The sequence below is a fragment of the Monodelphis domestica genome, chromosome 5 (assembly GCF_027887165.1).
Source record: "Monodelphis domestica isolate mMonDom1 chromosome 5, mMonDom1.pri, whole genome shotgun sequence".
Classification (NCBI taxonomy): domain Eukaryota; kingdom Metazoa; phylum Chordata; class Mammalia; order Didelphimorphia; family Didelphidae; genus Monodelphis; species Monodelphis domestica.
The window spans coordinates 67740727-67764211 of NC_077231.1; the positions used below are offsets into that span (position 1 = coordinate 67740727).

The 23485-nt window shown below is 35.6% G+C and overlaps 1 protein-coding gene across 13 annotated transcripts in view; it reads right to left on the reverse strand.

Moving 5' to 3' along the window:
- Nucleotides 1–23485, reverse strand: part of MGAT4C (MGAT4 family member C) — a 1236972-nt gene that overhangs the window by 291303 nt on the left and 922184 nt on the right. For all 13 annotated transcript variants that reach the window (XM_056798595.1, XM_056798596.1, XM_056798593.1 and 10 more), the window contains one exon: nucleotides 375–442. The gene's annotated coding sequence lies outside the window, so the exon portion shown is untranslated. The remainder of the gene's footprint in view (nucleotides 1–374; nucleotides 443–23485) is intronic.

A 23485-nucleotide genomic window follows, 5' to 3' on the forward strand; every position in this document is an offset into this window, starting at 1 on the left:
AGGTAAATATAGGCAGTTTTACATAGTAATTATAGGCAGTTATAGATAGTTATAGGATAACTAGTATAGACATTAGGAAAATTTCTTTCTCTGTTTCCTATATTTTCCTCCTTTATTATTCTGTTACTATCTCTATTTTAAGTAAACTAAGTTGTTAAATGTTAAAAAAAACTGCTGGAAGTTTTTGTTTCTCTGGCTTAAAGGGATAATATTAATTTACAACTCTAATATATTCTCATTAAAATTTAAATTATTAAACGCTGCTCTCTTATTTTGGCAAAACCCCTATTTTAACCTCTACACCTCTGAGGTCATTGAGTTCAATCATCTCATTTTATACATGAGAAAACTGAAGAGAAAAGAGCTTAACTTACCCATGGTCACATAGGTTGCAAGTATCAGAAGCATCCAATAAATCCAGGTCTTGCCAACTCCAAGATAGCTGTAAAGTAACATGGTAAAAATTAAATATTCCCAAACATTAGTTTACTCCAGCAAAAAAAGCACCCTGCCCCCAAGAGTATTCTAAGATGGCCATAGTCTTAGATTAGTATCAGAAAGATCTGAATTCAAAATGTTTCTCATTTTTATGAGCTATATGACTTAGAGTAAGTCATTTAAACTCCATTGTTCTCAATTTTCTCATGTGTAAAGGGGAGATAGTAATAGGAACTGTCAAAGTATTTGTAAAACTCAAATGGCATGATAGAAGTGAAGCAATATGTAAATTTTAAATTGTTGTATCAATCAGTGTATGTATCAGTGAGAACTATTATTGTCCTTGGGAAATTTCAACAGAATAAAAGACCTCAAGAAATTTCAACTCCTGACTTGAAATTACCAATGCATACCCACAAACAACACACATGTATGTGTGCAAACATCCATATGTACTGATCTAAATAAGAGGAAGAAATGGTACTATTTTTAATCTAATGGAAAATCCATTATAATTTTTAAAAGGGATAGAAGATTATAGGAATAAATGCATTAAGACTAAAGATAAATTTCTTACATGAGTAAGAATATGAATGCCAATGATATAAGCTGTGGAAAATTTGGCTAAATAGAAATTTCTCTGTAAAAAGAGATGCCACAAGCCACTTCCCAGCTGTGTGACCCTGGGCAAGTCACTTGACCCCCATTGCCTAGCCCTTACCACTCTTCTGCCTTGGAGCCAATACACAGTATTGACTCCAAGACGGAAGGTAAGGGTTTTTATTAAAAAAAAAAAGAGAGAGATGCCACATTTCAGTAGATCGTAAACTCAATATAAGACAACAGAGATAGGCACAGCGTACTCTCATGATAGGCAATTAATATCCATTGTTTGAATAAGTGAACAAATGAATAAATAAGGTTGAATGGAGGATGAAGAGACATTATCTCAAAGACTAGGGGATTACAATTCTCATCTACTTTCTCTGCTCAGATTGTACTCAGACTATTGTGTTCAATTCTGGAAGAACAATGTTAAACTATATAGTGTGCAGAAGACAGCAACCAAGATGGTGAATCTCCTCAAGAACATTCCATATGAGAATTTGTTAAACAAACTGAATTTGTTTAGCTAGGAGCAGAGAAGGTTTGGGAGATAGGAGAAGAAGTGCTATCTACTTTTAACTCTCTAAAGAGGTATAAAAGAGATATTAAGAGTTTTTTTTTCCTAAATGGCTCTAGAGGTCAGAAATAGTAGTGTTTAGAAATTGAAATGTGAGAGCTTTAAGCTTGATGTAATGATGAAAACAAACAAAAGAAAACAAAACTTTCCCAATCAACAGTATTACACAAAAAATGATGTGGTTTCAGGTCATATTAGGTAAGGGAACAAGTCAAGAATACAAGAATTTAGGAAAGGACTCAAAAATCCAACTTGGAGATTCAGTAATTTTGTAAGAATCAATTTAGTATAGTGGAAAGACAATTGGATTTGGAATCAAAGACAGGTTTAAACTACATTTTGGCTACTCATCATCTTCTTTTTGAACTTGTATTTTGCCTCCATCATCTATCATTTCCTCATATAAGAAACAGAAATTCAAGTGGATAATATTGAAGATCTCTTCCAGATATAAGTATATGATATTATTTAATTTGATCAGAGAATAAATATAGAATGATATTATAAGTATTCATGTAATCAAAATATGAAATGAACTCTTTGAGCACCATCATCTTATATTTTAGAAACTGATTTTTGCTTAGCACCTTAATTATAACCAGAATGTAGCAATGGGACCTTCTCTCCAATGTTCAGGCATAGAGAATATATCATTTGGAGAACTGATCTGCACAGTATTAACATCTCTTTGGCTGCTATGACCTAATATGATACTTAATACCCCTAACTTTTCCCTCCCTTGCCTCTTCTCCACTTTCCATTTCCTCATAGGGGTTGAAAGTCTAGCAATATTTGCTATTCCAGGTGGAACATGGCCTGAATTCTGAAAAGCAAGTTGCTCCTTTACTGAGTTTCATAGATTCTCACATTTCTCACTATGTCTCATTGGAATGATCATCATTAGTGATAACCCAAATAATCTTGGGCTTGGATTTTCCCTCTTTTTTACCCTCAGAGAGAGAATACAGCCCTTCATGAACCTTTGTTCATCATTCTATTCCATCCTAACAAGGAGAAATGGTCTGTCAGAAGATCTGAAACTACTCAAAAAATGATTTCCATGAGGAGATTCTTTTTGTAGTTCTTTTTGGCCTTGATGTCTCACAGAAATATTAAAAATAGAATGAATGATCTGGCAAGGTAGCTGACAATTCCGAAGGGCTCAATGTATTCATTTCCAACCTGCAAGATAACACTTCACAAATATAGTAATAACTATGTTCCAATCATTGCCTGCTTATAAAGAGTTATCACAACAAAAGGTGTCAATAAAAGAAAAAAAGGAAGATGAAACTGAGATAGAAAAAAATATTTTCCAAGTGTCCCATCTTCACATTATAATATATATTATATAAATGTTTTAAATATAAAAATAAAATATTTAAGGGTAAAGTATTTAAGCTTTAACTTCAATATGTGTCATTTCAATGAATACTCTAAATTAAATTCTTTATATTTTGACTGATTTGAACTCCTATGGAGTAGTTAAAATCATTATGAATGGAGGTAATATTGATACTCATGAAATCATGGATGATTAAAATAGATTTACTGATCTAGACTCAGCAATAAGCTAAATGTATGACTCCTATATTACAAATATTGAGTCTGATATTCCTCTCCACCTATCTTAAAGGAAAACAATGAACAATCAGAGCACAGTAAATCATATCAGCTGATGTCACACATTTGATTGACTTGGGGCATATCCACAGAAAGGGCTCCTGTACTCACTTTTGAAACTCTAATATGATCCTGATTTGTCTGGAATGGTGAGTCTATCCTCAATCCACAGATCATATTTTTGTACCTATTAGTCATTGAACTGGAAACCAGACTCTCTGAAGGCATCTTGCATTTGCCATCACACACATGCTATATCTCCTCCTTTACTATCTCTTGCTTTGAGAATAATAGTAATTCCATATGCATTATATTTTTGATGGGAAGATCATACTATAGATTCAAAAAGTTTCCAAAAATGTTTTTATTCAGTATCCTAATCACTCCTCTAATCAAAACTCTCTTCCCTGGCAACAACTCAGCAACTGTGATACCTTCTCCTATTAGGGCATAATAAGAATCATAAGGACTGTTCCTATAGTTAGATTTATATTAGTAATGCCTGTTATATGAAAGATGGAAGACATTTCATAAGGCTTGCTTGTTTGCTTACCTGCTTGCTTGCTTCCTTCCTTCCTTCCTGCCTTAATTCCTTCCTTCCTCTTTTCCTTCCTTCCTTATTTCCTTCCATCCTTCCTCTGTCCCTCCTTCCTTCCTTCTCTCCCTCTCTTTTTTTTCTCTCTCTCAAAAAGACTTTCCACATCTGTTCCATTCTTTACACTCTCACATCCACCACAACAACCACACTAGTTCATTCATTCATGGGTGAATCATCTTTAGCTCCCAGGGGTCTTGTGGTAGGATGTGCATTATGGCCCCAGGAGAAAGACATTCTCCTTTCATCACTCAAATATATTCTTTGTCAATATTCTCTCTGCAGAGTATTGGCCAGAGGCTTAATGGGATTTAAAACTAGCACCACTATACAGTTCATAATTTTTAATGATCCCTAAGAGGTCAAAAAAGTAGAGGAGAAATATATAGCCAAAAGTTATACATTCCTGAGATTTAAATGCAAGTGTATACTGCAGACTGTTCTAATCGTCTTAGAGAGTCCATTGATATATTTTTAGTATGAACATTCATACCTCAGAAATCAATAATTGCTTCCAAATTGGGTTTGGTTTGTTGTCAGGTTAACGAAAGTTTTAACAATGCATTTTAAACTTGTCTCTTATAAATGCATTTCTTTCTCTTTTTCTTAATGGAAAGTGCAGATGTTAAATCCTTATATTATTCTATATACACTGCTCAGGTTCAGCAGGATTACAGTGGAAGACTCAGGGAATGAAGTCATCACTAGACTGGATAGTAGGCTAATGAAAATAATTAGTAATAATAGAAAGAATAGCAACTGACATCCATATAGACCTTTAAGGTTTATAAAGTACTTTCCATCAATTATCTCATTTGAGCCTCAAAATATTCCTCCCTAAACCTAACACTTTTAACCCTAAGTCAAAATCCAATGCATAGGAGCTTAAAAAGGCAACATAATACATATGAGATTCATGTCCTTTTGACACTCTTTATTGGATTTATGTGCATAGCTGGCCCTATAAACATTTATGCACCTCAGAGAAACAGGTTGGATATTTAACACTTCAAATATTTCTTTTGATTTTGTTTCTTATTTTAAAAGACTTGTGATGATAGACACTATTCCTTTTTGTTCCCAAAATATACCTTATCATCAGAGGAGTTCAATTTATACTTCATCCTCTTTGAAAGAAATGCATGCAGAAATAGGACCAGAGACAGGGGAAATAACCAAAAATATTAGAGAATTGATATTCCCTTTTTCTTCTTCCCAAGGGAAAAACCAAAAGAAAAGCTTACCACCTAAATCTTATTTCATTTTTTCTTTTAGTGTTGGCAGTGAGTCACCCAGGGAAAATTTACTCTCCCTTGTTTTCCCTTCATAAACTTGCTCAGTCTAGAAACAAATTAGGTGCCATGACAAGTCATCAATAGTCAAATGGTAGTAAGTAGAAATGAAAGATTTCCAACAAAACTATGTGTGCTACTGTGCTTTCTTACAAATGACAGTAGTGACCCACCAATGGTAGTTTCTTTTCTTTTCTTTTCCTTTTGGATTCTGGTAATTCATACTCTCTTGCTTGATTCAGTTCATATCTAATGATACTCATTTGTGAGATACCTGGCAGCATGGAATAGATGCTGCAGTACTGGCTTGGAATTAAGTTTCAATCAAGAAATGCTTCCCACACTTCAAATACTACCTCTGAAATGTACAAGCTATCTGGTGTTAGAAAAATCATTTAAATTTCCCAAACCACATTACATATATTTAACCAAGGCCACTTTTCTCTCTAAGTCTATGATCTCATTATGTTAGTTAGGTACACCATCATGGTCTGCGAACTGAAGACTTGGTATAGGTCTCACATGCAAATTTGGATCTTTCTTATAATTCTGTCAAAATAGCCACTTTTTCATTAAAGGAAAAGAGTTGGAGTTTTGGGAGTCCATGCAAGCAAGGAGGGAACACTATGCATTCCTGTGAGAATGTTTATTTTAAAATTCGAAAATGGAATCTTTTGTAATCTTCAATGAATGTTTAGCATCATTCTGTGCCTAAGAGATGAATGTCCTCTGAGCCCGAGATAACTAAGTCTTACATATGGTTGTCATATCATTTAAGATGGAAAACAACCTAGCTTAGAAACTTTGTTTTGTTACAATTAGTTTGATTTTTTTGCTGGACAGGCGTAATTGGCAACCTATAGAAAGTTGCCTGTCACTTGAACACTACTTGGGATGTTATCCATGGCAGTAGCAAACTCCTTTGTTGAAAGTAAACAAGCAAATATATTGAGTTATTCATTAGGAATATGTGTCTAAAATATGCAAATTAAATGAAAAGTGGATGGCCCAGTTTCCCTTCATTTCAATATGAATGTTGTTCCAATGATAGTTACAGAGACTTAGTTCTCAATTCTCTCTCATGCATTTACTAGCTGTTTGACTGTGCAAAACATTTAATCTCTCTGGTCCTTAAGCTCATTCTCTACAAAATGAGGGAGTCGGATACTTTATCTCCTAACGTATATAGGTACCTTCTAGTTTTAATTGGTTGAAATGAGGAAGTAGGGGTGTTCGGAGATTTTATATATATATATATATATGTGTGTGTGTGTGTGTGTGTGTGTGTGTGTGTGTGTGTATGTGTGTGCTTGTACCCACTACCTTCATGCTGCCTCTATTAATAATTCATAAATTTCAAAAATATCTAAACTATAATATCACAAATATTAAAGAAGCACCTCCCTAAATATTTGAATAAGATATATCATTTTTGCATGTAGCAACTGTTCACATTTTTTTACAATACATTAAGGATTTGGAACTGAGACAAAGTGCATTTGACTGCATCATTAACACCAAACTTACAAACAGTTGTAAAGTCTGAGGACTGGTCTCTCCAGAAGTGAGCTCATTTCAAAGCAAGGTTAATTAGAAAATTATCCAAGATAGAATCCTTGGTTCTTGTCCTCCTTCCTTTAAATGGAGCCCAGACTCCCATCAAGCCCAGCAGTTTGTAATTGGAGATGTTGATTTGTATTCCACTGTTTTGATAGAGAAGGTGGATTCTTAATAGAATCACAGTTGGGCTCAGCAGGCCATTGCCTCTTATTTTAAATGTACCGTGTCCCACAAGCAAAAGAACTATGACTATGGTCGACTATGGGATGGACAAAATCTAACAAACCCTATAGATGATTCAGTGCTACAAACAGAGGCCTTTTTATTTAATTAAGGAACAAATAGAAATAAAGGCAAAAATAGAAATGAATTCAAAACATTGCAGCCTTAGACAGCTCTGTAACTGTAACTTGATGAAGGTTGCCATGTGATCTTCTATATGTCATTTTAATAAAATCATTATTTTATGGGAATGTTCATTTGCAAATATGCGTGTCAGAGGCAGAGAGTAATGCACCTAGATTTGCTGATTTAAAAAAAAAAGGCATAATCACACAATGAAGGTGTTATTGTGCTAGGTACAGATCTGACCAGCCAGTAATGATTGGATTACATGCTTTGAGAGCATGCACAGAATTGAGCAACCCATCACAAAATCCTCCAAAAATTATTTCTTTTTTTCATGAGGACACTAATAGCATAACACTATTTTCTCTAAGCCTATGAATCTTGTTTCAAAACACATCTAATTAAGTTGTAACATGAACTACTTTGCCATGTGAATTCTGACCACATTTCTATTTCTAACCTGACCAATTTTAGGATATTTCCTAATGTATATGGATTGTTTATTTTCCTCTGTTGGCTTCTAGTAGCACCTTAATGGTTCATCCCATTTCATTCAATGGAACACGTTGAGTTTCATGCTAAATCCACTGGAAATGAGATAAGATATTAGGAAGATTAGCCTCAAGTTGTGGATGTTCCATTCATTCATTATACCACTGTGGGCAAATCCTAGTAAACTTTTGTGCTTTTAATTATCCAAAATTAGTCTCTAAAACAAATGCACTTTCCTACCTGTCTTGTCTTAGACTAGAAAGGAGCATTAGCATTCACAAAGTGCAAGAATCTGAGATTCAGATTCAGAGATAGAGGTTCAGAGAAAAGTGGTTTGTCAAAATTCTTATAGTTGAAGCCAGATGTGTGGCTGGAATTGAGATCTTCTGCCTGCCAGGTCAGTGTTCTATCCATTACATAATTAAAGATTCGTTCAGCATTCAAAATGGGTATCTTAATGATGAGACTAAATCTTTATTTTCTACAATTAACAGGATCATAAAAACATCCTCAGATGTCATCTAGCCCAGCTTCCTCATTTTATGGATGAGGAAAGAAAGTCTAAAGTGGATAAAGGTCTTGTTCAAAGTTGTCTTTGTTGTTGAAATCATTTCTATCATGTGACCCCATGTGGGATTTTCTTAGTAAAATTACTACTTCTCCTGGTCATTTTCAAAAATGAGTGAATAGAGGTAGGGAGTTAAATGATTTGTCCAAAATAAGTTAGTAACTATCTGAAGCCAAATTTGAACTCAGGAAGATGAGTCTTCTTAACTCCAGGCCTGGTGCTCTTTCCACTCTAATAAGCAGCAAAATTATCATTCAAGCCTGCCTCCTCTGACTCTTCCTCTAGTGTCCTTTCCATGTGCTTCACTTCTTCTTCAACTATGATTATTCATTTTCCTGCCACGATCACTCGTAATATTATATTCACCATTTCCCCTGATAAGCTTTATTGTTTGCTAACAGCCTCCTATGATATTCACTTATGTTTTCACTATTTCATAACATTAAATTAGCATTTGTATTGTGCTTTAGTGTTTTGTGAAGTACAAACATTATTCCCTGTGATCTTCACAAAGACATTGTGAAATGGGCCTACTGGTATTATTATGACCAGTTTATGGATAAAGAAATCGAAGCTTAGAGAGGTTAGATCATTTTCCTAAGATCAGACAGCTGAAACATGTCACAGGAAATACTAGAAGCTAGGTCCTTCACACTTCAGTTTTTCTTAGTATTAGTGAAGAAACCATCAGTGATCCCTCTGACTTTGAGATCCTTGGCATAATAATAGGGGCAGCCGGTACATCACAGTAAAGAAAAGAAGAAAAATTCATGGTAGCAAATTTCTCAGCATGTAGAATTTGTACCTCTGAGTTTCAACAAAAGATTTCAGGTGCAAGGACACCAGTAGCATTGAAATAAGAAGTCATGAAAGCTATGACAATAGAGATACCATTTTAAAAAGATGAGGCTGAAATAATCACATGATCAAAGAGCTAGAGAAGACAGTTTAAGCCATCTAATACAATCTCCTTGTTTAATAGATGAAGACACTGAGGCCCAGAGAAGGGAAATTACTTGCTCAAGGTCATAGAAACAGTATGTCGCAGAACCGAGAACTGAATTCAAATTTTCTGGCTCCAAACAGAACTCTTTCTGCCACAGCATGTGTGGAAGCACTACAAGATGGAGAACCATGTTCTTTAAAGGAAATTTACAGTGGAGGAGGGCACAGGCATGGTTACATTTATAATCCAGCTAATCTTCCATGGTTGCCAAGGAGAAAAAAATACAACACTTAAAATTTAGGTAATTTAGCTATTACAATAAAATATATACTCAATAATAATAAAACCAGTTAATTATTCTTTATATTAAAAAATAACTGACATGTGAAACACAACAAAGTTTCTTTGGAAAACACCTCTAAACCAACTGTGAATATCTTTACACATTTTTGGTGGGAGGGATATCAACAAGAAGCCCCCCAAAAGTAGTACAGTTTTTTGTTGATGAAAATTGGTAATGACAAATCAAAGGATGAAGTCTTACATGAGCAATTAATAATATACACACTAAAATAAAGAGCACAGCTTATGGTTCAATGGAAATAATGTTGAATTTAGTGATAATAGATGATCTCAACTTGCCCCTTCTCTTATGAACTTCAGCAAGTTAGTATCTAAGGGCCTTAGGTTTGTAATCTGTAAAATCAAGGGATTAGACCAGAAGACTCCTATAATATGTTCTTTCTGACTCTATGAGCTAAGAAACCCTAATGGCATATGTTCAAATAGAGAAAAATTAGATGAGATTTATGGAGTTCTTTGGAAAAAATAACTCTTAATTCATAAACTTTTCTCCTGGGGTTCTGGCAGAGAAATTTTCAATGTGAGATATTTTAATGAGAGTCACATAGGGCATATAGGCTGTATAAAAATTCTCGAATAAAAAATAGTAAAGACCTGGATGTAAATAACTACATTTTAAATAACAAAAAATATTCTATGAATTACAGAAGTTCATTTATAGAGATAATTAATTAATTCTTAAGTGAATTCATGGATTATGGATTGCATAGTTGGTCTTAGGTTCCAAATAATTCAATGACACAAGTTATGTAAAAACCTATTCAGAAAAATAAGAAAAAATAACAACCCTCCAATCTTTGTGCATATTCCATTACACTAAGGCAGCTCTAGTTCCAGGTTATTTATTGAGATAAAAATCAAAATGAAAAAGTGAGAAATGAAGATTGGCAAAGAAGCATAAAATACCCAAACCATGACAGTTAATAGGAAAATCCACAGACCAATGTTGAAAATGAAGGAAACTTAATGAAAAGTTGTATTGTTTCACTCTAGATTCTGGAGGAGTGAGAAACAAAATAGGACTAATTCATATCAGATCTGACCATTGTCAGGCTTTTTAATAATTAACAAAAAAGGCTTCTTTCTATAGGTTTGAGCCTTCAAGGTTATACATGATATCCCCTAAATTTTCTAATAATGAATATATTTACATTCATAAAATCACTCCCTTAAAATATGCTCCAACAGTGATTGAACTTAACATTTTGATTTTGGAGGGTAGATATATGTGGGAATTTGCATATATGTTTATCCATGCAAAGGTACATGTGTGTATATATATATATGTACATATATATATTATGTGAATGGATATATATTGTGTGCCTTCATGTGTGATAGAGACAGAAAGAAAGAAAGGATAGAATCCTATCTTTTGAGTCAGGTATTGATGGTTCAAGTCCAATAATTCTCAGCTTTTTGACTTGGGTTAACGTCTCTGATCTTTAACTTTGACATATGTAAAATGAAGGAGTTAGCATATATGGACATTGTGTTTTAATTTATTAAAATTTTTTTCTCCTACATATCAAATCTAAATGTACCTCTTTGAAGCTTCCATTATTAGGGCTTCTAATTCATAAGGCCAAGCAGACAATAGTGCATGACAGTAGTATAAAAATAGACATAAAACAGTGGCTGGGCACTTGGGTGGTACAATGAATAGAGTGCCATACCTGGAGTCAGGAAAATATATCATTTTAAGTGCAAAGATGACATCAGACACTGACTAGCTATGTTACCTTGGGTAAGTTACTTAACACTGCTTACCTCTGTTTCCTCATCTGTAAAATGAGCTGGACGAGGAAATGGCAAACTGTTCTGGTATCTTTGCCAAGAAAACCAAATGAGGTCATGAAGAGTTGGACATGGTTTGAAATCACCACAACAACAGCAACACACACACACACACACAAAATAATGACCTGACATTCTCTGCTACCTCTCCTGATATTTTATGCTTTTTTTTAAAGACCCTTACCATCCTTGTTTCTCCTCTTTGTACACCCTCTCTTTGTTAATGCCCTATTTAAGAGGTATGTCAACTTGGAATATAGAGGTCCCCAGAATTGCAGCTTGGAGGGATTTGGTGATGCTCAGTTTATTTAGTTTGGAGGTAGAAACCCCAGGTTTTGATCTTGTCATATTAGAGTTCCTCCCTGAGGGAAAGTCCTGCTTCACTGGCTTCAGGCTAAACAGTAGACCTTGAGTTACTTCTGAGTGGGGATGGCTAATCCCATCAGATGCCTCTTTTTGCCTTAGAAGCTTCTCCCATTGTATCACATCCCCCTTTTGAGGATCAAACTCAGGACCTTTAGCTTATGAGAATGACATGCTACCTACTGCACTATAACTCAAGGTCTACTGTTAGCCTGAGAACTGTGAAGCAGGACTTTCCATCAGGGAGGAACTCTCATGTGACAAGATCAAAACCTGGGGTTTCTACCTCCAAACTAAATAAACTGAGGATCACCAAATCCCTCCATGGTGCAAGTCCAGGGACCTCTAGATTCCTTGTTGACAGATATATTAAAAAAATAAACACAATGCTCCATATAAGAGCCAGTTACAGCAAGGTAAATTTGGTTAATCACCCTCAATATGTTGGATACTATGACTTCCTTCCTATAAAGATTGTGTAGTAGAAATAGATCTAATATAGCAGCTAAAACATTTTCTTTGGTTCTGTATGCATCAACCCCACCTAGGAATATACCTATTTTAGGCTGCAGAGAAAAACAAATTCTATGTAGAATAAATTTCACCTAGGTATTTTTTTCATATTGTAGCTATTTTTAGACTATGAGCCACCTGAGAGCAAGGACAATATTTTTTTAGCTTTTTTTAAAAATTTTAAACATTATTTTATTTGGTCATTTCCAAACATTATTCACTGGAAACAAAGATCATTTTCTTTTCCTCCCCTTCTCCCCTCCCACAACCTTTCCCTCTCCCATAGCAGGCGCATGATTCCACTGGTTAAGACATGTATCCTTGACTCAAACCCATTTCCTTGTTGTTGGTATTTGCATTAGAGTGTTCATTTAGAGTCTCCCTTCATTCATATCCCCTCCAACCCTGTAGTCAAGCAGTTGCTTTTCTTCGGTGTTTTTACTCCCACAGTTTATCTTCTGCTTGTGAATAGTGTTTTTTAGATCCCTGCAGATTGTTCAGGGACATTGCATTGCCACTAATGGAGAAATCTATTACCTTCGATTGTACCACAATGTATCAGTCTCTGTGTACAATGTTTTCCTGTTCTGCTCCTTTCACTCTGCATCACTTCCTGGAGGTTGTTCTAGTCTCCATGGAATTCTTCTAGTTTATTATTCCTTTTAGCACAATAGTATTCCATCACCAACATATACCACAATTTGTTCAGCCATTCCCCAATTGATGGGCATCCCCTCGTTTTCCAAATTTTGGCCACCACATAGAGAGCAGCTATGAATATTCTTGTACAAGTCTTTTTCCTTATTATCTCTTTGGGGTACAAACCCAGTAGTGCTATAGCTGGATCAAAGGCCAGACAGTCTTTTATCACCCTTTGGGCATAGTTCCAAATTGCCCTCCGGAATGGCTAGATCAATTCACAACTCCACCAGCAATGAATTAGTGTCCCCACTTTGCCACATCCCCTCCAGCATTCATTACTTTCCATAGCTGTCATGATAGCCAATCTGCTAGGTGTGAGGTGATACTTCAGAGTTGTTTTGATTTGCATCTCTCTGATTATAAGAGATGTAGAGCACTTTTTCATGTGCTTAATAATAGTTTTGATTTCTTTGGCTGAGAACTGCCTGTTCATGTCCCTTGCCCATTTATCAATTGGAGAATGGCTTGATTTTTTGTACAATTGATTTAGTTCTTTGTAAATTTGATTAATTAAACCTTTGTCAGATGTTTTTATGAAGATTGTTTCCCAATTTGTTGCTACACTTCTGATTTTGGTTACATTGGTTTTGTTTGTACAACAACTTTTTTAATTTGATGTAGTCAAATTATTTATTTTGCATTTTGTAACACATTCTAAGTCTTGCTTGGTTTTGAAGACTTTCCCTTCCCAAAGGTCTGACATGTATGCTATTCTGTGTTCGCCTAATTTTCTTATAGTTTCTTTCTTTATGTTCAAGTCATTCACCCATTTTGAATTTATCTTGGTGTAAGGTGTGAGGTGTTGATCTAAACCTAATCTTTCCCACACTGTCCTCCAATTTTCCCAGCAGTTTTTATGAAATAGTGGATTTTTGTCCCAAAAGCGGGGATCTTTGGTTTTGTCATATAACGTTTTGCTTGCCCCCAGTCTGTTCCACTGATCCTCCTTTCTGTCTCTTAGCCAGTACCAGATTGTTTTGGTGACCGCTGCTTTATAATATAGTCTGAGATCTGGGACTGCAAGGCCCCCTTCCTTTGTATTTTTTTTTCCATTATTTCCCTGGATATCCTTGATCTTTTGTTCTTACAAATGAACTTTGTTATGGTTTTTTCTAAATCAGTAAAAAAATTTTTGGAAGTTCCATGGATATGGCACTAAATAGATAGATGAGTTTGGGTAGGATGGTCATTTTTATTATATTGGCTCATCCTACCCATGAGCAGTTAATGTTTTTCCAATTGCTCAAGTCTAGTTTTAGTTGTGTGGAGAGTGTTTTGTAGTTGTATTCATATAGATCCTGTGTTTGTCTCGGGAGGTAGATTCCTAGGTATTTTATTTTGTCTAAGGTGATTTTGAATGGGATTTCTCTTTCTAGTTTTTGCTGCTGAGCTGTGTGGGAGATGTATAGAAATGCTGATGACTTATGCAGGATTATTTTGTATCCTGCAACTTTGCTAAAGTTGTTGATTATTTCAATTAGCTTTTTGGTTGAATCTCTAGGATTCCTTAAGTAGACCATCATGTCATCTGCAAAGAGTGATAACTTGGTCTCCTCCTTGCCTATTTTGATGCCTTCAATTCCTTTTTCTTCTCTAACTGCTATTGCTAGTGTTTCTAGTACAATGTCGAATAGTAGAGGTGATAATGGGCATCCTTGTTTCACTCCTGATCTTATTGGGAATGCATCTAGTTTATCCCCATTGCAGATGATATTAGCTGATGGTTTTAGATATATACTGTTTATTAGTTTTAGAAATGACCCTTCTATTCCTATGCTTTCTAGTGTTTTTAATAGGAATGGGTGTTGTATTTCATCAAATGCTTTTTCTGCATCTGTTGAGATAATCATGTGGTTCTTGTTGGTTTGCTTGTTGATGTGGACAATTATGTGGATGGTTTTCCTAATATTGAACCAGCCCTGCATCCCTGGTATAAATCTTACCTGATCATGGTGAATGATCATTCTGATCACTTGCTGGAGTCTTTTTGCTAGTATCCTATTTAAGATTTTTGCATCTATATTCATTAGGCAAATTAGCCTATAGTTTTCTTTCTCTGTTTTTGACCTGCCTGGTTTTGGAATCAGTACTATGTTTGTGTCATAAAAGGAGTTTGGTAGAACTCCCTCTTTGCTTATTATGTCAACTAGTTTGTATAGTATTGGGATTAACTGTTCTCTGAATGTTTGATAGAATTCACTGGTGAATCCATCAGGCCCTGGGGATATTTTCTTAGGAAGTTCTTTGATGGCTTGTTGGATTTCATTTTCTGATATGGGATTATTTAAGAATTCTATTTCCTCTTCTGTTAGTCTAGGCAGTTTGTATTTTTGTATATATTCATCCATATCCCTTAATTGGTGTATTTATTGCCATATAATTGGGCAAAGTAATTTCTAATGATTGCCTTAATTTCCTCTTCATCGGAGGTGCTGTCCCCCTTTTCATCTTTAATGCTGTTAATTTGCTTTTCTTCCTTCCTTTTTTTAATTAGATTGACCAGTACTTTGTCTATTTTGTTTGTTTTTTCAAAGTATCAGCTACTTGTCTTATTTATTAAATCAATAGTTATATCACTTTCGATGTTATTAATTACTCCCTTAATTTTTAGGATTTCTAGTTTGGTTTTCTGCTGGGGGGTTTTAATTTGATAGCTTTCGAGTTTTTTCATTTGCATTTCCAATGGAGTGATCTCTGCTCTCCCTAATTTGTTAATATAAGCATTCAGGGATATGAATTTCCCTCTGATTACCGCTTTGGCTGCATCCCAAAAGGTTTGAAAGGATGTCTCGCCATTGTCATTTTCCTCGATGAAATTATTAATTGTTTCTGATTTCTTTTTTAACTAAACGGTTTTGGAGTATCATATTGTTTAATTTCCAATTGATTTTAGATTTGGTTTTCCATGTACCATTACTAATAATTATTTTTATTGCCTTGTGATCTGAGAAGGCTGCATTCATTATTTCTGCTTTTCTGCATTTGTGTGCTATGTTTCTGTGACCTAATGTATGGTCAATTTTTGTGAATGTGCCATGTGGTGCTGAGAAGAAGGTGTATTCCTTTTTATCCCTATTTATTTTTCTCCATATGTCTATTAATTCTAATTTTTCTAAGATTTCATTCACTTCTTTTACCTCTTTCTTATTTATTTTTTGATTTGATTTATCTAAATTTGATAATGGTTGGTTTAAGTCTCCCACTAATATCGTTTTACTGTCCATTTCTTCCTTCAATTCTCCTAGTTTCTCCATTAGAAATTTGGGTGCTATATTATTTGGTGCATACATGTTGATTAATTTTATTTCCTGATTTTCTAATGTCCCTTTTAACAAAATATAATTACCTTCCCTATCCCTTTTGATCAGGTCTATTTTTGCTTTGGCTTTATCAGATATCATGATTACCACTCCTGCTTTCTTTCTATCAGTTGAGGCCCAGAAGGTCTTACTCCATCCTTTAATTCTGACCTTGTGGGTGTCAACCCGCCGCATGTGTGTTTCTTGAAGACAACATATGGTAGGGTTTTGGATTATAATGCATTCTGCTATTTGTCTACGTTTTATGGGTGAGTTCATCCCATTCACATTCAAAGTTATGATTGTCATTTGTGGACTCCCTGGCATTTTGATAGCCTTCTCTAATTCTAACCTTTTCTTCTTTGGCTCTACCTTTTAGTCCAGTGATTTACTTTGAATCAGTCCTCCTTGTCCCCTCCCTTGATGTTTCCCTTTTTAGTCCCTCCCTTTTTGTTCCCTTCCCCTTCCCCCTCTCTTTCCCTCCCTTTTTGTTTTCCCTCTACCCCTCCCCCCCTTGGTTTTCCCTTCTCCCTACCCTTGTTGGGTAAGATAGAATTCAAGATCCCAATGGATCTGGATGTTTTTCCCTCTAAGAGTTGATTTCCCTGAGATTAAGGTTTAAGTAAAAAACCCCTCTCTTCCTCTCCTTCTTATAGGAGTTTTCTTCCCCTCCCCTTCCCATGTGAATCTTTGTGTGAGAACAATTATTCTATTTGGTCTTTCTTTACCCCCTATTTATACATTACATTTTCCCCACATATTAGTATATATAGATTGATATAAATGTAGTCATTATAGAAGAGAGTTTGAGTAAAAGAAGAAGATAACATTTTTCTCCTTTTCCCTTTCCTTAATATTTACCTTTTCAGCTATTCCTTGCTCTTTGTTTTTCGGTATCAAACTTTCCACAGAGCTCTGGTCTTTTCTTTGCAAAAAGTTGGAAGTCTTCTATTTTGTTGAATGCCCATACTTTCCCTTGGAAGTATATAGTCAGTTTTGCTGGGTAGCTGATTCTTGGTTGGAGACCCAGCTCTCTTGCCTTTCTGAAGATCATGTTCCATGCCTTATGACCATTCAGAGTAGAGATTGCAAGGTCTTGTGTGACCCTGATTGGCATTCCTTTATATCTAAATTGTCTTTTTCTGCCTTCCTGTAGGATTTTTTCTTTTGTTTGAGAGCTTTGGAATTAGGCAATTACATTCCTGGGAGTTGTCTTTTGGGGGTTTAGTGTAGAAGGTGTTCTGTGAGCTCTGTCAGTGGCTGTATTACCCCCTTGTTCTAGAATCTCTAGGCAATTTTCTTTGATTATATCTTGTATCATGATGTCGAGTTTGGTGTTTATTTCTGGCTTTTCTGGAAGTCCAATTATTCTTAAATTATCTCTTCTCCCTCTATTTTCCAGATCTGTCACCTTGTCGGTGAGATATTTTATGTTCTCTTCTAATTTCTTGGTATTTTGGCTTTGCTTTATTACTTCTTGCTCTTTTACATGATTGTTGTCTTCCAGCTGCCTGATTCTGGCCTTTAAAGCCTAATTTTCCTCTTCAGTTTGGTCACACTGGTTTTGTCAATGCGTGAATTTCTTTTGCATTATTTTCCACTTTTCCTCCCAGAAGGCTTCCATCTTTTTGGTCATTTCTGATTCAAATTCTTCATGGGTTTGTGGAGAGTTTCCATTTCCTTTGGAAGGTTTTGGAGCATTTTCTTGTGTATCGTATTCTATCTCCTCTGTATTTTGTATTTTGTCTCTGTAGAATGTGTCCAAAGTCACCCCTTTCTTCTTATTTTTCTTGGGATTTGGGGGCTTCTGTGCTTCTGTGGAGTTTGCCATCTCTGAATGGGAAGGATTAGCTTTTCTTATCTCTGTCTGGTGTTCAGAGGCTTTAGTCCTGGGCAGATTGTTGGTTCTATGAGCTTTCCCTGGGTTAAACTGAGTATGCCTTAAGGCAATGACTTTCAGTGGAACTGGAATGGAAGGGTCAGACCAGTGGGCCACACTCTCCCCTGGCTCTCTCTGTTTCCCTGCTACTAAGGTGCCCCCTCAACTGGACTGGGTTGGGTTGCTTTCCGGAAGTTGCCTTCAGAATAGCTGGCTGTGAGGCTGTTTTGTTGGCCCTGAGGTTTGCTGTTGTTTCAGAGGACCCTGCACTCTGCGGGGGAAGGGGCCGCGGCTTCCCGGAGCTCCTAGTGCAGTGACTTTCTCTGAGACTTGGATAGCAGGATCCAGCTGGTGAGGCTGTCTTGCCCGCCCTGAGGTTTGCTGTTGTTTCAGATGACCCTGCTTTCTGAGGGGGGCGGGGCTGCGGCTTCCCGGAGCCTTGGACTCTGCGCTCCTCCCCTTAAGGTCTGAGTGATCTTGGGTTCTGGCTTTTGAGGGGCCCCGTACCTTTTGATCAAGGTCCAGGTCCAGGAGGAGGATTCCCAGGGTCTGTCCTGTTGATCATTTTGAATTTCGGCGCCTTAGGAGCTTATAGTTTGAGATCTGTCAGGAAGGGTTTCCGGAGATCTGAACTTTAGCTTTCTCTAAGTCACCATCTTGACCGGAAGTCTTCCCTCTCTCTTAATGGGCTTTTGAAGTCATTTTTGAGCTCTTCCAGAATCTGTGTCCAATACATATTTTTATTTCAGGCTTTGCATATGCTTGCTTTGTTTTCCCTGTCCCCTTCTGTGTCTGTTCCTTACTCTTTATCTACATAAATATTCTTTAGAGTTAGATGCTTTTTTGTTGTTTGTTTGTTCATTTTTCCTACCTACCTGTTTGCTGAAAGGTTGGGGTACTCTCTTAAACTTCACTCCTTCTTAATTCTAATCTTAGCTTATTTTCTGGGTTTTAACCAGTTTCAGTTCTTTGATGATGGTGTGATGACCTGAGGACTGAGAGCTCATTCATTTAACCCTTGAGATTCTGATAGCTCAAAGACTTGCCTTAGGTTTTGTTATAAGGTTTTGGTCTTACTTTGATTTTGATCAGGTCAAGAATTGTTGCCTAAGGCTTAGGTGTAACTTTTTGGTCTTACTGTGTATTTATTCTAATGGAGAACACAGTTGATTTACCTCACCTGGGCCTCTGCCCTGAACTTTAGCCAAAAAGTTCTGACTCCTCCCTTACTACTATCAGCCACCCCAAACTGTAATCTATGTCCTTACCCCAATCCCAGACAGGCATTCCTGGCTTCATTCTGGGCCAACAGAGATCAGTCCTCTTTATCCCAGACTGCTCTTGACTGGGACTCTGGACTACTCCACAGGTTTGAAATTTCAAGGGGTATGGTTTGGCTTGGACCACTATTTGCCCAGGCAGGATCTCAGTGTCTGAATATCAGCTTGATATTAGGTTCCAAACCTAGGATAGCAGATATAGGGTGGGGGTATGTGGCTTACTCTTCCCTTGTTCTTCACTCCTTGCTACAGCCTGTTGCTGGCTCTGCTCCCCTCTCACCCTAGTACCTCAGGTCTTGGTGTGTCTTTCTACCTTTTGGGTTTTTCTTTTCGTGAAAGTTGTTTCCCTTAGTCTCCTTGTTGGTTCTTTCACTCCTGTATTTATTTTGTGATGTTATTTTAGTATTGGTTGGAGAGGACTCTCATAGTGACTTAGAGCTTCTCTGTTCTACTCTGCCATCTTGTCTCTAACCCTTTTCTAGTCATGAATTTGTCAAAGCTTCCCATTGAGTAATTCAATTCAATTGGATTCAGCAAACATTTATAAAACAAATACTGTGAATACAAAGATGAAATAAGGTAGGTGTTTGGGCTAAGAAAAACAAAAATAAATAGTTTCAAAGTCTTTAAGCTATTATCTTCTGAAATGTTTTAACTGGTTAACAATTAAGCATAATGTTTAATAAGAATAACATTTTATAGTGCCTACTATGTTGCAAGTAGTATGCTACTTTTATTTCATCTCATTTTATCATCACTAATTTATAATGGAAACTTAAGCAAACTGAAAAAAAAAACTTTCCCATGGTCACAGAGCTAGGTAGTACCTGAAGCAGGATTTAGACTTGTTTTTTTTTTCCTGGTTCCAGTTCTAGCATTATATTCAACATACTGGTGGGGGAAGATGACTGATATGTTAGAGAATTATAAGAGAAATATTCACAGAGAAGGGAGTACCTGATACTAGAAATGTTGGAAAATAAGGACTCTGAGAGAGATTATGGATTACATAGTACATTCTGGGAATAGGAGACCTCTTGTGGAAAGGATCCTTCATAGAAGATGGCTTATTATATATTAGAGAAGAATTAATAGTTTAATAATGCCAGAATATAGAGTTTGTGAAGAGGAGAGATTGCATGTAAAGAAAAGAACTATATGGCATCTCTTTAGTTTGATTCCTTGTGAATGCTCTAATACTCATCACTCTAGAGCAAGCCCTTACCAACTTATACCATAAGTATTACAATAGCCTGCTAGATAGCCTCTGTGTTTCAAGTTTTCTATGAAGATGATCTTCCAAAAGATCAATTCTGACCATATAACCCATTTATTCAATCAACTCTAGTGGTTCCTTATTGCTTTCAGGATCAAATATAAGTAGAATGGAAGGATTCTCTTTTACCTTTCTTTGTGTTTTATCCCTAGTGCTTAGTACAATATCTGGCACAGAGTAGGAACTTAATGGATAATTTTTGACAATTTGATATCACAAGAACATAGATTTAGCTCAAGAAGGAACCTCTCAGGTAAGCCAGTCTAACAATCTCATTTTACATAAAAGGAGATAGAAGCATTTACAAGTAAATGTTTTGCCCACAACCACAATTAGTAAGTATCTGAAGCAAGATTTGAAATCAGATTCCTCTATTTCAAATTTAGTGCTCTTTCTAAATGCAGCCTAGGTTCCAAATGCTAAAAAGGGAGACAAATGGCAGATTAGAGTAGGATTTTTCCCCTGTGGGAATAAGAAGTTACTTCAATTTTTTTTTACAAACAGAAGAGTACCATAAACACATTTGTGCTTTAGAAAGATTGTGCATTAGTCGTAAGGTGAAAGATTGGAAGCATAGGAACAGGTTATTACAATTATATAGGTGAGAGTTAATGAGGATGTGAACTATGAGTAGTGAATATTTCATGGGGATAAATGTATGCATGTTGGAGGAGGAAGATGAATTAATAAGACTTGCTAACTATTGGAACCGTGGGAGAGAAAAGAAGGCTACTATTTTCAACTTATGTTATTAGTGATTCCTCCAATGGGAAAAGGAATGTTTGGAGGAATGGTACAAATACTGAGGAAGTCAATAGTCTTCCAAATGTAAATGTCCAGTCAGCAGTTATATATTCAGTACCATAGCAAAGTGGTTAGGATGGATCCATCAATTTTGGAGACATTTGTAAATGAGATATTTAAATTTAGGCAAATGGGTTGGGGTGGGGTACAGATTAGAACATCAATGGAGAAAAGACAGAAAATAAAAGAGGACTTAGGACAGACTCTGGGAGCCAGACATACTTAGGAACATTAGAAATGAGCTACCATGTGTGAATGGCAAAACGTAATCATACAGGTAAGAAGAGGGGAGGAACACACAAATTATCTTTTTTTAAAGCATCTAAGGAACAAGAATGTCCAGAAAAGGTAAACAATACTGATTTTTTTAGAATGTTCAAAGTGTATGAGGAGTTATCAATGACATTTGGACTTAACAAAAAAAAGGTCACAAGCAACCTTTATGAGAGCTTTTTGTAGAGTGGTTGAGATAGAAACCAATAACAGACTGAGGAGTAGGAATCAAGGAAATGGAGATAGTAAGTAGATGTGTTATAAAGAATTATGTAAATGATAACTGTCTTCAAGTATTTGAAGGATTGTAATGTGTAAGAGTTTTCCTGTTTAGCTCCAGAGAACAAAATGAGAAACAATGGTAAAAGTTGCTGAGAACCAAGTTTAGGCTTGGAATGGGGGCAGGATTTCCTAAAATTAGATCTGTCGAAAACTGTTTAAAGCTGTTTCTGTAGGTAGAGGGTTTCCCTTAAAAAAAGGTTTTTATTATAAGGTAGGATGGCTAAATGTTTTAGAGGGGATTCCTGGGATTCCTTTACATATATCATTGGACTGGTTGGCCCTTGAGATTCCTTGTGAATTTGGAATCCTGAGATTCTTTTGTGATTGAATCTAAATAAAAAAGGATGAGTGAAAGGCAAAGTATTAGTCATATTTTAGATTTAAAGTTATCATGCCTGGAAAAAATGAAATTATAAGATAATCAGGAGATATCCTGAAGTTTACTTTGAGGAATCAAAAGACCAGATGCCATTTTATTTATTTTAAAACAGATTTTATTGATATCTTTTTTATTTATGTAACTTTATATCACTTCTCTTCCTAAAAAGGTGCCTCACTTAAAAAAAATTATAAAAGATAACAAGGCAATCAAACGCTCTCTCATACACACACACACACACACACACACACACACACACACACACACACACACACACACAGGAGTGTTCCACATCACTGGTTCAGTATCAGAGAATGTGTTACTTGCCCTGGTAGAGAGAGTATCTTCTCCTAGCAATTCTTATGAAATCCCAGGCCATTCCCACTACCTATTTCAGCCTTCTTGATCAGCTGCCTTCTCATTGCTCTTGACTCTTCATTAATGTCACTAATCCTATTATCTGGTCCTTCAGCCAAAAGCCAATAATAATATCATTTTATGTTAAGAAATTTCATTTAATTGAAACTAATCAATTTCATTTAATTTAATTAATGTGCTTTAATATATTGTAAGGGGAACTCTGTCATTGAATATGATGGTTGGCTTATTCAACATAAAAAACCTGTAGCTATCACTGAATTTATTTTTTTTTTTACTCAGCCTAGATAATATGGAATTAGGGAAACTTATGAGGAAAGTTACAATGTCTATCTATTCAGATTTATTTCTATGGAGAAAAAAATAATTCTAAAGAATGCCAATATGCTTTTAGCTTTGCCAAATAATATTACGGCTAATGGGAAATTACAATGGAAAATTATAATTTTTATCATTTACAGATATTTTTTACCAGGAGATGGTATCTGACTTTTATAGTTTATAATACTTAAATTACATAATTTTCACACTGCTAATGTTATAACTTCCATTAAATTCTGTCTATATTCAGAAAAATAACGTCAAAGCTATTAATATAATACAATAACTGAAATAAGAACTGAGAACTGTACTGTCTAATATTCACAGCATGTCATTAAGCTTTTGTGAGCCATATTTTCAATGACTATAGAAAGTTACTAAGAAAAGTCCATTAATGCATGGTCTTGTACTTTGAATATCTACTTGGGCTAATATCCTCATTGAAAATACAATAAAATGCATTTTATAACCTTCTAGATTTGAAAAAAGGAGAGAAACAAATGCAAATGTTATAAAAAAGAAAATAAAATA